The sequence below is a fragment of the Sorex fumeus genome, unplaced genomic scaffold, assembly GCF_029834395.1.
Source record: "Sorex fumeus unplaced genomic scaffold, SorFum_2.1 ptg000010l, whole genome shotgun sequence".
Classification (NCBI taxonomy): Eukaryota; Metazoa; Chordata; class Mammalia; order Eulipotyphla; family Soricidae; genus Sorex; species Sorex fumeus.
In genome coordinates, this window is record NW_026606067.1 from 26,338,442 (window position 1) to 26,351,662 (window position 13,221).

Sequence of the window (13,221 nt, forward strand, 5' to 3'; positions counted from 1 at the left end):
TACCCCCAAAATCAGTCATCCCCTCAGATTATTAAGTAGCTATTTGAATTTAGGGGGTAGGAAGGAGCCACATCTGATGGTGCTCAGGGGTTACTCCTGGCTCTGTGCTCATGAGTTACTCTTTTGACTCGTTTTTCTCTTTTTTTTCTTTTTATCTTCTTTGCTTTTTGGGTGACACCCAGCAATGCACAGGGGTTACTCCTAGTTCGGCTCTCAGGAATCACCCCTGGCGGTGGTGCTCAGGGTCCCATATGGGATGCTGGGAATCGAACTCGGGTTGACCATGTGCAAGGCAAATGCCCTACCCGCTGGGCTATTGCTCCAGCCCCTCACGAATAGCTCTTGACGGTGATCAGGGAACTATATGCAGTGTCAGGAATCAAACCTTTGATTCAAGGCCAGCAACTAAACGTCTCTTCTATGCCCCACGCACAACTTGACTATGCCCGTGGCTTAGAAATCCGGGAAGCTAAATTGGACAAAAACAAAGAAACATGTAAACATCTCAAAAGGTTCTCACCTAAAGAAGAAAATTTGTAACTGTATACTGATGGATGGTAGTTGACTATTGGTGACTCATCCTAAAATATTCTCTGTGTGTGTGTGTGTGTGTGTGTGTGTGTGTATCACTGTAGCACTCTCCTCTGATTGTTTATTGATTTGCTCGAGTGAGCACGAGAAAAGTCTCCCTGTGAGTCTTGGTGTATATGTGTATATCATTATGTATATGTATATATAAATTGCATCACATAATATGCAATGGTAAGTGTTAATTATTCCCATCAACCAAATTACAGCACTTTGCACCAGAGTTACTACCAAACAAGGAAAAAAGAAATAAGAAAAGGAGAGACAGAATAGGTGTTAAACAAGGCACTTGTTGGATTGAATTGAAGTAGACAGATTTAAGCGGAAGGCCAGAGCAGTTGAGAGGATAGATCATTTGGGAGAGAGGTAATAATTGTACCGTATAGATAGGCATGTGAGTTTGAGGACTGGGTGAGTTCAAGGAGAAAGGAGGTGTGGAGGGTAGAATACAAGTCAAAAGTCGAAAATACATAATTTTCAAAGTTTTAACAGCTTTCTCTGTACCATGAGATTTCCTTCACTATTGAACGCTTGTACAGACCCAAGGTACTCTTCTCCTTACACTGCCAATAAAAGATATAAACATATTTTCAGGCCTAGGTGGCAGAAAAGTGTACACTGTCTAAGAGATAGGTGTTAGAGCATTCTAGGATTGAAATCCAGTCATGAACAACTCTGTAACTGTGTGCCACTGAGAGATTCAGTATAAGAAATTCCAAACATCATGGAGAAAATCCTATGACTCATTTCCATATTGTCGCATCGTGACTAGTTTTACAACTTAAAAAAAAGTGTTTTCCGGATTAGGTCCAGAGAGATCGTACAGGGGTGAAGGCACTTGCCTGGGAAATAACCAACCCAGGTTCAATTGCAGGCACGACAAATGGTCCCAAAAGCTCCGCCAGGCGTGATCCTTGAGCCAAGAGCCAGAAGTAAGAGTTACGCATTGTTAGCTGTGGAGCAAATACCAAAAGCAAACAAAAATCGTTTTCAGAAACATCATTTCAAGGATCTTCATTGATCGTAGAGTCAATAGTCTGAGAACGAGGTTTCATTGTTCCCTTTTGACAATTGACAGCATGAGCGCCACTCAGGCAGGTAAACAAGCTAAGGTCACACCAAACTAGAAGCCACCCCAAACACCGGACCGCATGTCAAGTGCTTTTGCACCGAGTCAGTCTCACAATCTCTTCCAAAGAAGCTTTGAGGTGGAAAAGGAGCCCAAAGGCGTGTTCTTGTTCTCACGTGCCTCGGGTTCCAAAGGGGAAACATGAAAAGAGGCATACAAACTAGACTGTGACCTTGGTCTCAAATAGTTTAATGGATTTGATACCACAAAATATGGTGAAATGTCCACTACTATTGTCAGGATGAAGTGGAGATCTCTTTCTACAGGGGATTGGAGCATCTCTCCGAAGCGGCAATCCTGAGCTGAGAACATGCTGGCCAAGAAAACAAGCAAAGGAAAAATTCCTGGCCATCGTGGAAGAACGCGAATATCTGAGGATCGACCAGGAGCGGGTGCGTTTGGACTAGAGGGAGAAAGAGAGAGTGAAAAGGGACGGCAGAGAGAGAAGCAGAAGCCTTTGCCCCAAACTCTCTTTGATTCGAACCTAACCATGCTCTTTTGCGTAGATTTCATCCAATTGCCCCTTACGTCTTCTTGGAGTGTCAAGAAAAAGCAAGGACCAGTCCAGAGATGCTGATTCTGAGCCTCCTATTTTAGCCATTTATGTATGTAAGCAGCACTCCTGGGGGTGCTCGGTGGACCATTTGGTACCAGGGATCCAACTGAGGCTCCTGCATGTGGATATGTGCTCCAGAACTATGCACTATCTCCAGGACTCTGGAATCTAATATTTTCTAGGAGTAGGTTTGCCAGAGAAACACTTAAGAGATTCTGGAAATGGATCACACTAACTCTTTCTCCTTTTCATCTGCAAGCTGGCGTTGGTAGGGGAGACATTGTTTGCGGCTGAGAACTACTGAGTCAAAACAGCATGGTGCTTTCTTTGAGGGAACACACGCTCCTTCCATACTCAATCCATCTTGAGGTGGAGAGGATGGGGCCATTGCAATGCCATATGCTCCAAAATACGAAGGGAGAAACCTACTCTTTTTAGTTCCACAGCAGCCGAGTTTATGGACTAAGTCCTTGGTTTCTTAGAAATGAACCGACAGAGGTTACAACTGCAAAATCACTTGAGGTCAAGTGGAAGTCAATTGATTCAGAGCACCTGCCAGCAGGATTGTTGCCCTAACAAACTCTCCTTTCAGGAGGCAGGAGTTTGGGCTTGGTTTTTCTAGAAGGGTGAAAGCTGAAATTTGAACACTCGAAGCAGTCTTCTGGAGCCATAGCCACAAAGTCTCGATGGACAAGGAGCATGGCCAGGCCTCAGGGGAGACATATTTCACATCCCCGCAAACTGTGCATGCGGCTTTCTAACAAGAAACTAATTTTGATGAAATCTGCTACCCGCACCTGGCTGTCCTCGCCAGGGACCTTTGGGGGGGGCGGGTTGAGTTTCCCTTCCCGCCCAGACCAGATCCCTAGCAGCGGAAAAACTCCAGAACCCTCCACAACCATGCTGAGACCACTCTCCACACGCATGAGGTACCGGCAGAGGAACAAAGGCATGCGGGTCCCGGGGCTGAGATCTCCAAGCCTGCTGGGATTGGGGCTGAGCATCCTCCACCCAGATCCTCGAAATTCCAGTAGGCAGGGGTCACACCCACCAACTGGCCCCCGCACTCCGGGTAATCCCATCAACGGCCAAGACCCAGAGACTATAAAACCCAGCGCCCGGAAGCATCTGATTATCTCATTTCTACTTTGGACAAACTGGCAGGCTACCGAATGTAACCTGCCCACAGGGCAGAGTCTGGCAAACTCCCCGTGGCGTCCTTAATATGCCAAATACCAATAACAATGATGGGTCTCATTCTCCTAACTCTGAAAGAGCCTTGAATGTGGCACATTTAAAAAAAAAAGTCTCAGGGCTAGGATGAAGGAGACTTTACCGGGGCCTGCTCCAGGCAATCGACAAACAGCAGGATGGTCGTGAGTGTGATTCTATTCTTTTTGTATTTTTGAGCCACACCCTGTGTTGCTAAGGATGGCTCCTGGCTCTGCAATCTGGTGGTGCTCAGGGATGGCTCTGGGTGGTGCTCAGGGATCTCTCATGAAGCTGCACTCAGAAATCGTTCCTAGCTGTGCTCGGGGAGGTGGGGAGGGGGAGGGGGGCAGGGACCACACCGGGTTCCAGTCAGCGCCTTGTAAGACAAATGCCCTGTGAGCTGTGCTCTGGCTCGGGCCCTATCTTAGATTCTTCTTCCCTCAGATGCAACAAAGTAGAGCAGCGCGGGTGGCGGGGGTGTTCTGGTGTCTCTGAGCCAACAAGGTTTCTAAGGTTGGTCCATGTGGTTCCATGTGTCCACACTTGACTCTCCTTTCCTGCTCTCCTGGGTGCTTTGCTAGCTCCACCCCGAGATATGTTTCTCCATGCTCACAGCAAACATTGGCTTCCAAAACAAGAGAAGAGCAACTCGAGCTGAACGTGTGTGAGCCTGAATTCTGGTTCCTCCGGAAAAGGCAGGAACCTTTTAGAAACTGTTGTATCTTTGAGCACTTGGAGAGGGCGCTGGCGTGGAGTGGAAGGTGCAGGGGTTCCTAAGGGACCAAGTCGGGGAATTGGCTCCTTGAGGGCCAAGGAGGCCAGCGTGTGCCTGAGCTGTCTCATCTGCCAGCTGGCCAGGAGTGGCCCAGGGTCAGTTTGGAGTGTGAGTGTGCGCTGTGTCAGAGATGGGGCGAGTGGGAGCAGAGGCCCCGCGAGATGGAAGCACACAGCGAGCCGAGCCCTCTGAGCTCCACTGGATTCAGTGCGCATATCGGGGATTCCTGGTCGTGGCCGAGTACCGTGCATTGCCTTGCAGTACCCTGACCCCGCGTGACACGCCCCTCTCTTCTGCTGTTGCTGCAGTGGCTGAGGGGGGAGGGGGGGTCCCACACACACTCGATGTGGTGCTCCTGCTCTGGCCGTGGTGCTCATTGAGGGGAGAGATGGTTTCCCTTTAGAGGTCCCCAAATAGCAGCCGTGCCAGGCCCGGCTAGGAACGTGGGGGCACTGCTGGGGGTCAGATCCGCAGCCTGGGATGCTGCGGCCAGAGCAGGTGCTCCTGTGGCCGAGCCACGCCCAGGCCCCCAAATCACCTGATTATCCTCTTGCCACGTGAAGGACATTTGTGTGGATTCCAGTGGACAGCTACAAATCAAACCAACAAGGGGTTTGATTATATTGGTTATTCTTCTTATTTTTTATTTTTATTTTTTATTTTATATTTTTATTTTATTTTCTTTATATATTTTTAATTATTTGTATTTATTTATTAATTGTGGTTTATTTTTCTTTATTTCTTCATTCATTTTATTTTTTATATTATTAATTCATGTATTATTTTTCATTGATTACTATATTTATATTTAATTCAAACATATGTATTTCAATATATAATATAGAATATTATTATGTAATTATATTGATCATAACATATTTAATGTAATATATTAATATAGTAAAATTTAATATGATATATTTATTATATTCGCATTTTTATTTAACTCCGCTGCTCTTTGTTGGAGCAACGTTGTGGAAGAAAAAAATCTTTATTTCGTTTTTCGACGAGTAACCTAGGACTTATTCCTAACCAAAAATGAGCGACAGAAGATCAAACGTATCTCGAACTGGTCCTAAAGTCTCTGCCGATCCTATTCGTTCAAATGAAAGATTCTGTCTTTTATGCTGACTTTAAGAATACCAGACATTTTCCATACGGGTCAGGGGTTGGATGGTATTTGTTATTCTTATTATTTTTATTTTTTTATTTCATATTTTATATTTTTGTTTTATTCATATATTTTCATTTCTTTACATTTATTAATTGTGGTTTATTATTTTTCTATTTCTCTTTATTTCTCTATTCATTTTGTTTTATGTTATTATTTTTCATTGATTACTATATTTCTATTTAATTCATATACATGTATTTTAACATATATGATATATAATATGATTACATATCATATTATATTGATTATAACATATTGCTTAATTTAATATATTAATACTGTGAAAATTTAAGATTGATATTATTAGTATAATAATTAAAATATATTTATTATATTTACATTTCTATTGAACTCCGTTGCTCTTTGTTGGAGCAATTTTGTGGAAGAGAAAACCTTTTCTTCGTTTTTAGAGAAACCTAGCACCAATTTATTCATACCCCAAAATGAGTGACAGATAGAAGTTCAAACCAATCTCCAACTGGTCCTTAAGTCTCTGCCGTTCATATTTGTTCAAATGAAAGAGTCTGTCTTTTATGCTGACTTCAAGAATACCAGACATTGTCCTTTTGGGTCAGGGTTCCTCCAAAGCCTGCTAAGACGGCCCCAGGGCAACTGCTAGTAATTCTCAGCAGCTGGGATGGAAAGATTGAATGACTGAATGCTGCGGGACCCTCAGCACCACTGTGGAGGTGCTCAGGGGGCTCGAGAGCTGTTCTTGGGACTAAGCTGTCCTGGAAATCGAACCCAATCACCTTCTGGGCAACTAATACTATCAATTGCTATATTTCTTTAAGAACTGTAAAATGTTGTTCATTTCTATAAATCTTTCCGATCCTCCACATCCTCACCAGATTCTGTCTTTTTGATGAACGTCATCGGGTGGGTTTAAAACCTCTCATTGAGATCAATTTGCTTGGAACTCCTGATTCGTGTTGAGCATCTTTTTCATGCGTGTCATGGGACTTGATAGGCAGCCTTTAGTACAATCGATTCAAACCCGTCGCCTATTTTAGAGGCATGCCTGGTGGAACTTGAGAGCTATTCACAGCACTGCACTTGGGGTCACTATAGCTAGTGCTCAGGGGACCATGTGATGCTGAGGATCAAACAGGATTGGACACATGCATGAAAAGTGATTAACCTCTCGGATACTTCTCTAGTACCGTTTTGAAAGATGGATGTTGTAGTACTAGAAAGTCTGGTAGTGTGGGGGGACTCCGAATTTCTTTCCCCCCAGTGCTTGAGTGACCGTGTAAGGCAAGGATTGTGTGTGGGCCCCTGTATCCTAGGCATCTCCTCCAGCCTTTTCAGCTCTCTCCGCAGAGCACATATTTTCCTTTGAAAATGACTATCGAACAAAACTCTTTTAAAGTAAGGTTTCATATTATACTTTACTAATCATTAGAACGATCATTTATATGCACCCCTAAAAATGTTGAGGATTCTGGGGCTGGAGCACTAGTGCAGCCTGGAGGGCGTTTGCCCTCCACGCAGCCAACCCCAGCTAGATTGCCAGCATCCAGTCGGGTCCCCTGAGCACCGCCAGGAGTAAATCCTCAGTGCAGATCCAGGAGGAACCCTCGAGCATCGCCGGGTGTGACCCAAAAAGAAAACCAAAATGTTCAGAATTCTGTCCACATCCAAACCTCAAGTGTGTCATCAAGTGACCCTTTAGGACAGCATGCAGGTTTTCATGTGTTCATTCCTCCCAGAGATTAGAATATTTTGGGTACTTTTAAAAATACTTTATTACTATTCTAATCTATACATCGATTGATAAAAGATCACCTCCTCTTTTACCTCCTCCTTCTCATCTTTCACCTCCTTCACCTCCTCTTCCTCCTTCAGCACCTCCTCCTCCTCCACGTCTACCTCCTTCACCTCCTCCACCTCCTCTTTTTCCTTCACCCCCTCCTCCTCCTGGGTGACGAGGAGGGTGGTGGGGAGGTGGAAAATAGAAAAGAATTAGCCTATTCCAGGTTTAAGTCGGTGAGTGCATGGAACCAGTTGGTCAAGGGGAGCGATGAGAGCAAGGACCTGAGTCCCCAGCCTGAGTTTGTGGATGTGACTGGGAAGCCCATCTCGATCACAATGTGGCCCGGGGACTCTTGGACTGTGGCGTTCTCCTCCAAAGAGGACTGGGATGACTTCCCGCTCGCCTTCCTCCTCCTCAAGACATGCTCCATCTGTTGTTCAGGCTCTTGTTGGGGGATCGCCGAGCCTTGCAGCTGGAGGAAGATCGAATGGGGTGCGTTGGTTGGGTGTCCTTGGGAAGGGAAGTTCCTTCCTGGCCCCTCCCAGCACACATGGGCTTTCAAGGAGGTGTTGAGTGGAGGTGGCCCAGAATGTCCCCATGGAAAGTTGCAGGTTGAGAGAAATCGGAAGGAGGGAAACCAAGAGTTAAGGATGGTTGGTCCCAGGGGATGCTGAAGGCAGCAGTCATGCTCATGGCTCACCGAGGGTGTGGTGCACACGGGGAACGGCTGATTCAGAAGGTCAACGTCCTCGTCTGACATGACCATCACTGGCACACACTCGTTGAAATTCTCCTCCTTCATCTCCTCCTCCTTCACCTTCACCTCCTCCTTCTTCACCTTCTCTTCCACCTTCACCTCCTCCTCCTCCTCTAACTTCTCCATCACCTCTGCCTCCTTTACCTCCTCCTTCACCTCCTCTTTTACCTCCTCCTCCTCATCTTTCACCTGCTTCACCTCCTCGTCCTCCTTCAGCACCTCCTCCTCCTCCACCTCTACCTCCTTCACCTCCTCCACCTCCTCTTCCACCTTCACCACCTCCTCCTTTACCTCTTCCTCCTCCACATCTTCCTCCTGCTTCACGTCCTCCTCCTTCTTCTCCTCTTCCTCCTTCACCCCCTCCTCCTCCTCTTTCATCTTCTCCTTCAGCACCTCCTCTGCCTCCTCCTCCTGCACGATCTCCCCCGCCTCCTTCACCTCCTCCTCTTTTACCTCCTCCTCCTCCTCCACCTCTTCCTCGTGCTTCACCTCCTCCTCCCCTTTATGTGCCGCCTCCTCCCTCCTCTTCTCCTCTTCCTCCTTCACCTCCTCGTCCTCCACATCTTCCTCCCCTACATCCTCCTCCTCCTCCACCTCGTCCTCCTCCTCCATCTCCTCCGCCTCTTTCACCCCCTCCTCCTCCTCCTCCTCCCCCTCTTTCACCTGCTCCTCCTCCTCCACTTCCTCCTTCACCACCTCCTCCTTCATTCCCTCCTCCTTTTTCTCGTCCTCATCCTCCTTTGCCTCATCCTCCTGACCCTCCTGCTCCTCCTCTTCCTCCTTTTTCTCCTCAGCCTCCTCCTCCTCCTCCTCCTCCTCCTCTGCTTCCACCTCTTGCTCATTCTCTTGCTCCTGCTCAGCTTCACTTCCTGTGGAAAGATCCCCAGGGTCACAGACAACCCAAGCCATGGGGGCCCCCTAGGGCAGATCTGGCTGGCTTCTGCCTCCCTCTATAGGCTTCCCTTCACACGCCCCCACCCACACCTCACCCCAAGCTAGATTCTCCCTCCTGGAGTCTGTCACTTACTCTTTGCGAGGGTGGTCAACACTTTGAGCTGAGCTCGGAGGTGGAGATTGTCTTCGTTGCTCTTTTCTAAAAGTTTCTAAAGGGGAGGGAAGAAGGTCGTGAGTGAGTGAGCAAGGAAGTCCGCTTCAAGTCTTCCTGCCCAACGATACAGGGCCCAGCTCTCACTTGAAGTCTTTCGACCTCGCAGGCGTGTTTGATTTGCTCTTCTTCCAACTGTTTCACGAGCTGCTGCTCCTTTTCGACGATTAACTGTTGGAATTTGGCCCGTTGGTAATAAAGCTTGTCTGCGCACTGCTGCATCAATCGGACATAGGAGTCTTCCAGAAGCAGCTGACTCCTGACTTCCTGGTTCTTCTTTCGCACCTGCGGGTATAAAGCTGGAAGTAAGGATGGGCAGCAGGGGCAGCCTGACTGTTAAGCACAGGTGACTGTCACACTCAGACTCCCTTGGCCAAAAAAACAATATATGGCACGGTCTGTTCCCCGCATAGGTCCTCATGGTCTTACTCTCAGGACCTAAGTGATGACACTCCCACCCATACACACCACCAGGACCACCACTCAGGCCCTTGCCTCCGTGCCTGCCTCCCACCTCCCAGGAACCTTCCTCCCTGGCTTTAAGCTCCTGAATCTTGGTGGTGTGTGGTGAAGTTTACACTTCAATCCAGGGCTTAAACCCTGCTTTGTGCCCCGCCCCCCCCGCCCCACGTGTCCCACCCCTCCCCCCATCTTTTTGACTCCATCCTGTTACTTAAATCAGCCTTGACTCTGATTTCCAGGCCTGGCCTTAATTGACATAGAGAACTTCGCATCACCCTTCCCCCTTTCCCTAGTGGGAACTGCCTTGGTTCTCCCTTGTGCTGGCCCCAAGAAACACCTCCCCCTTTCAGGCAGGAAAAGCACCCCAGCTGGAGTAGGGCCTACCTGGACGCTTAATTCCGCAAAGGTTTGTTCGAGAAGTTCTACTTCTTCTACAACCTCTTCTTTTCTGGCTTCTCCACTCTGGAAGACCCAAGTGGGTTGGTCAGGCAGAGCCTCCCCAGCCCCATCCCTGAATGCCTCCTGCCCACCCCTATCCCCTTATCCAAGTAGGGCTCTGGGCCATCGTTCCTGGTCCCTGCTTCCTGATGGAGGGGGAAGAGGGAAACAAAATTTCAAAACAACGCAGTCAATCAAGCAGAAAACAGCAAGTATGTGCCGAGGGGGGAACAAGAGAGACACCCCCACAGTGGGAATGCAGCCAGCGGCTCGTGCAGATCTGGCAGAGGGCATGGCACCTGCCCTGCCATTTTTCCCATTGGACAGTATTTTCCATTGCAGCCTGAAAGGTCACCCTTCACCCCGGTCCTTCATCTAAAGGGAGCAAAGAGGGCAGAGCCAACCAAGTCCAGGGCAAAGGGAGTCAAAGTGAGACCAGGTGTCCAGGGGTGGCAGGTCCCCTTGGCATGGTGCAAGAGAGAACAAAGGGGCCATTGCAAAGAGGCGCATGAGCAGCACCACATGCTTTGACTGCAGGGTGCCCCTGCTCCATGGTGAGGCTTGGAATGTTGCACATGAGAACAAAGGGGCCATTCCAAAGAGGGCCCCAGGCCAGTACCACACATGCCCCTGCCTGTAGGATTACACTGTCCCATTGCAAGGCCTTTTTTTCTGGCGGGGGGGGGGGGGGAGGGCATGAATCCCTTGAATCAGGCCTATGAGAATGGGGTGGAACCCAATAGGGCCCCATCCACCCACCTAACCTTCTCCATTGTAAGACCTAGAACTAGACTTCTGATGAAGCGGCTCGCATCCACAAAGGGGGCTACAGCTAAATGATCATGGCTTGTGGCAGATAAAAGCAATAAGGACCCTTGTTTCCTGAGGCCGCCCAGCATGCTGAGGGAAGCTCCTTAGGGCGCCCCAGCCCCGCGCCTCATCCTAACTCAATCCCAAAGGCCAAACTTGCCCATTCAAGTGAAACACTGGAGGCCAGGACTGAGGCAGTGCGCCCCATGTCAGGCCAAGCAGAGCCCGAGCATGTGGGGACGCAGAACCAGAGTTTGTGTGGGTGCCCCCCTCCTTCCACATTCCTAAACATCCCAATAGCGACCCTTGAGCAGCTATGTGCTTGGGATGTCCTGCAGGACAGGACTCACCCCAGTCAGCAGTTGGAAGTGTCGGGAAGTGGCGGTGTTCTGGCCACTGTCTCTGCAGTTGTTTTTTTTCCTCTGTTTTCTCTTTCCTGGGATTAGATCATTGTCTTTCTCGAACTTGTTGAGCTGCAGAAAAGCAAAGCAACAGCTGCTTGAGCCTGCTTGCTCCCATCCCACTGACACAAGTTCTCTTGCACTCGTCTGCATGGGAGGATCCCAGGACTCAACCCAGGAGGATGGTGCTTGTCCCCAGGAGGGAAGCCCCAGAGGTTCCTAGGCCGGAGTCCTCAGGAGTTTCCGGAGGGCAGCAGCGGCTGGGTGAGACAGGCTCAAGACTTGGGTGGGGCTGGTAAGGGCTCAGGTGTTCATCAGCCAGTGGCCACACACTGACCACTGATTGGACATCCTAGGGCCTTGGGCTAGACCCGGGAACCAGGTCCCAGCCCTTTTTTCTTACCATTTCCCTGGCTCTAGCGATCTGTAGTTTCATGTCTTCATTGGCATGGAACACCACCGGGGGTGGGGGTCGGGGCCTCATCTCCTTCCTGTGCTTCTCCATGAGGATTTGTCCTCAAGGACGGCAGTACTGAGAGAGGGTGCCCCAAGAGGCCGAGGCCACGCATTTATAGAGGGGGCTCATGGGTGTGGCCCAGGTTCTGCAACCCCATTGGCCAGTTAGAATTCCAAAGCCCCCTGGGGCCCCTGTTCCCATGGCCTACAGCCCTGTACAGAGAACAGGGACATCACAATGGAGGCTGCACCCACTGCTGCTCAGGCAGCACTTGGGCCTAGGGGGAAGCTCCCCATCCCCACGCCAGGGGCCCCAGCACTCCCCCTTCCCCAACATGGCTCTCTGAATGGCAAGACAAAGAGTGGGAAAGGAGCGTCCTCAGAGAGAAAGTGCCGGACTCCATGCCCTGACCCTTCCCGCCTTGCCAGAGTTCAGGCCACCACATTCTCAATCCCAGAATTCATATCAGAGGTGCCTAACCTTAAGCCCTGAACTGCATTTCTGCCCTCTCCATATGGGTGTCTAACATTTTCATTCAAACCTCTGCTGAAGAGCGAAACCATGAGACAGAACACTGACTTATAGGAGCCTTTCAGGCTTCTGAATCTGAAATATCAGCCCCTCTGTGGGCAGCAAGGGTTGTTCTCGTTGCACGATGGTTTTCAAGAGAAGAACCCCGTGGATGGTCAAAGTGCTAGGGTCTGTGATTGAAGGAACGAGTGCAACACAAATGTGAAAGTTGCACAGAGCTTTCTTTCCTGCCAAGCAGAGAGTCCAGATGCTGATCGATCAAGTGACCAGGGTCTTCTCCCCAGAGAGAGAACCAGACCCTACCTCTCTGCGCCCCTTGTAGACCCCGAACCTGAACTGTCCACCGACCTATTCCCTGTTGGGAATAGGTCTTTGGGGCAATCAGGGTCTTTGTGGCTCGGGATTGGCTGCCTTGGCTGGGTCTGTTCATTCAGCGCTTTCCTTCTCTCCCCTATGGGTCCCCCAGCGGCAGAACTTGGTAGTCATTCCAGCTAGGTGGGCTTAGGTGGGCCCTCTCACAAACACGGGGCCAGCATCGGTCCAAGGACGCGAGGACAAGCTTTGCCTACTGAAGGCCTGGATTTGATCCGCAGACCACCTGGTACCCTGAGCATCCCAGACGCAACCCCTGAGCACCCTGCCTGGAGAAGCACCTGAGCACCGTTGGGTGGGAACCTTAAGCACAGTTGCTACATCCCAGAATAGAGGACTGTATCCACCCTGGGATACAGCAAGAGGCAGGAAATCGGTGACTGTACATTGTGTGCCTGTGGGTAGGCTTCAGAACTGTTGTAGCCACTCAGCAGCTCTCCAGCTCCAATGGACCCTAAGAGACATCCAATATCCCCCGGGAGCCCTGGCCTCCACCCCCACAGCCAGGGAACAGTGACATCCCACGGAGGCCGCACCCACTCTAGCTGGACCTGAGGGAAGCTCCCCAGCTCCACCCCAGGCTCCCCAGCCCTCTTCTTTCCCAATATGGCACCTCTGAACGCCTGTGGTAGAGTGGGCAAGGCATGTTCTCGGAGAGAGAGAGAGAAAGTGCATTCTTCTATACCCTGACCTTTCCC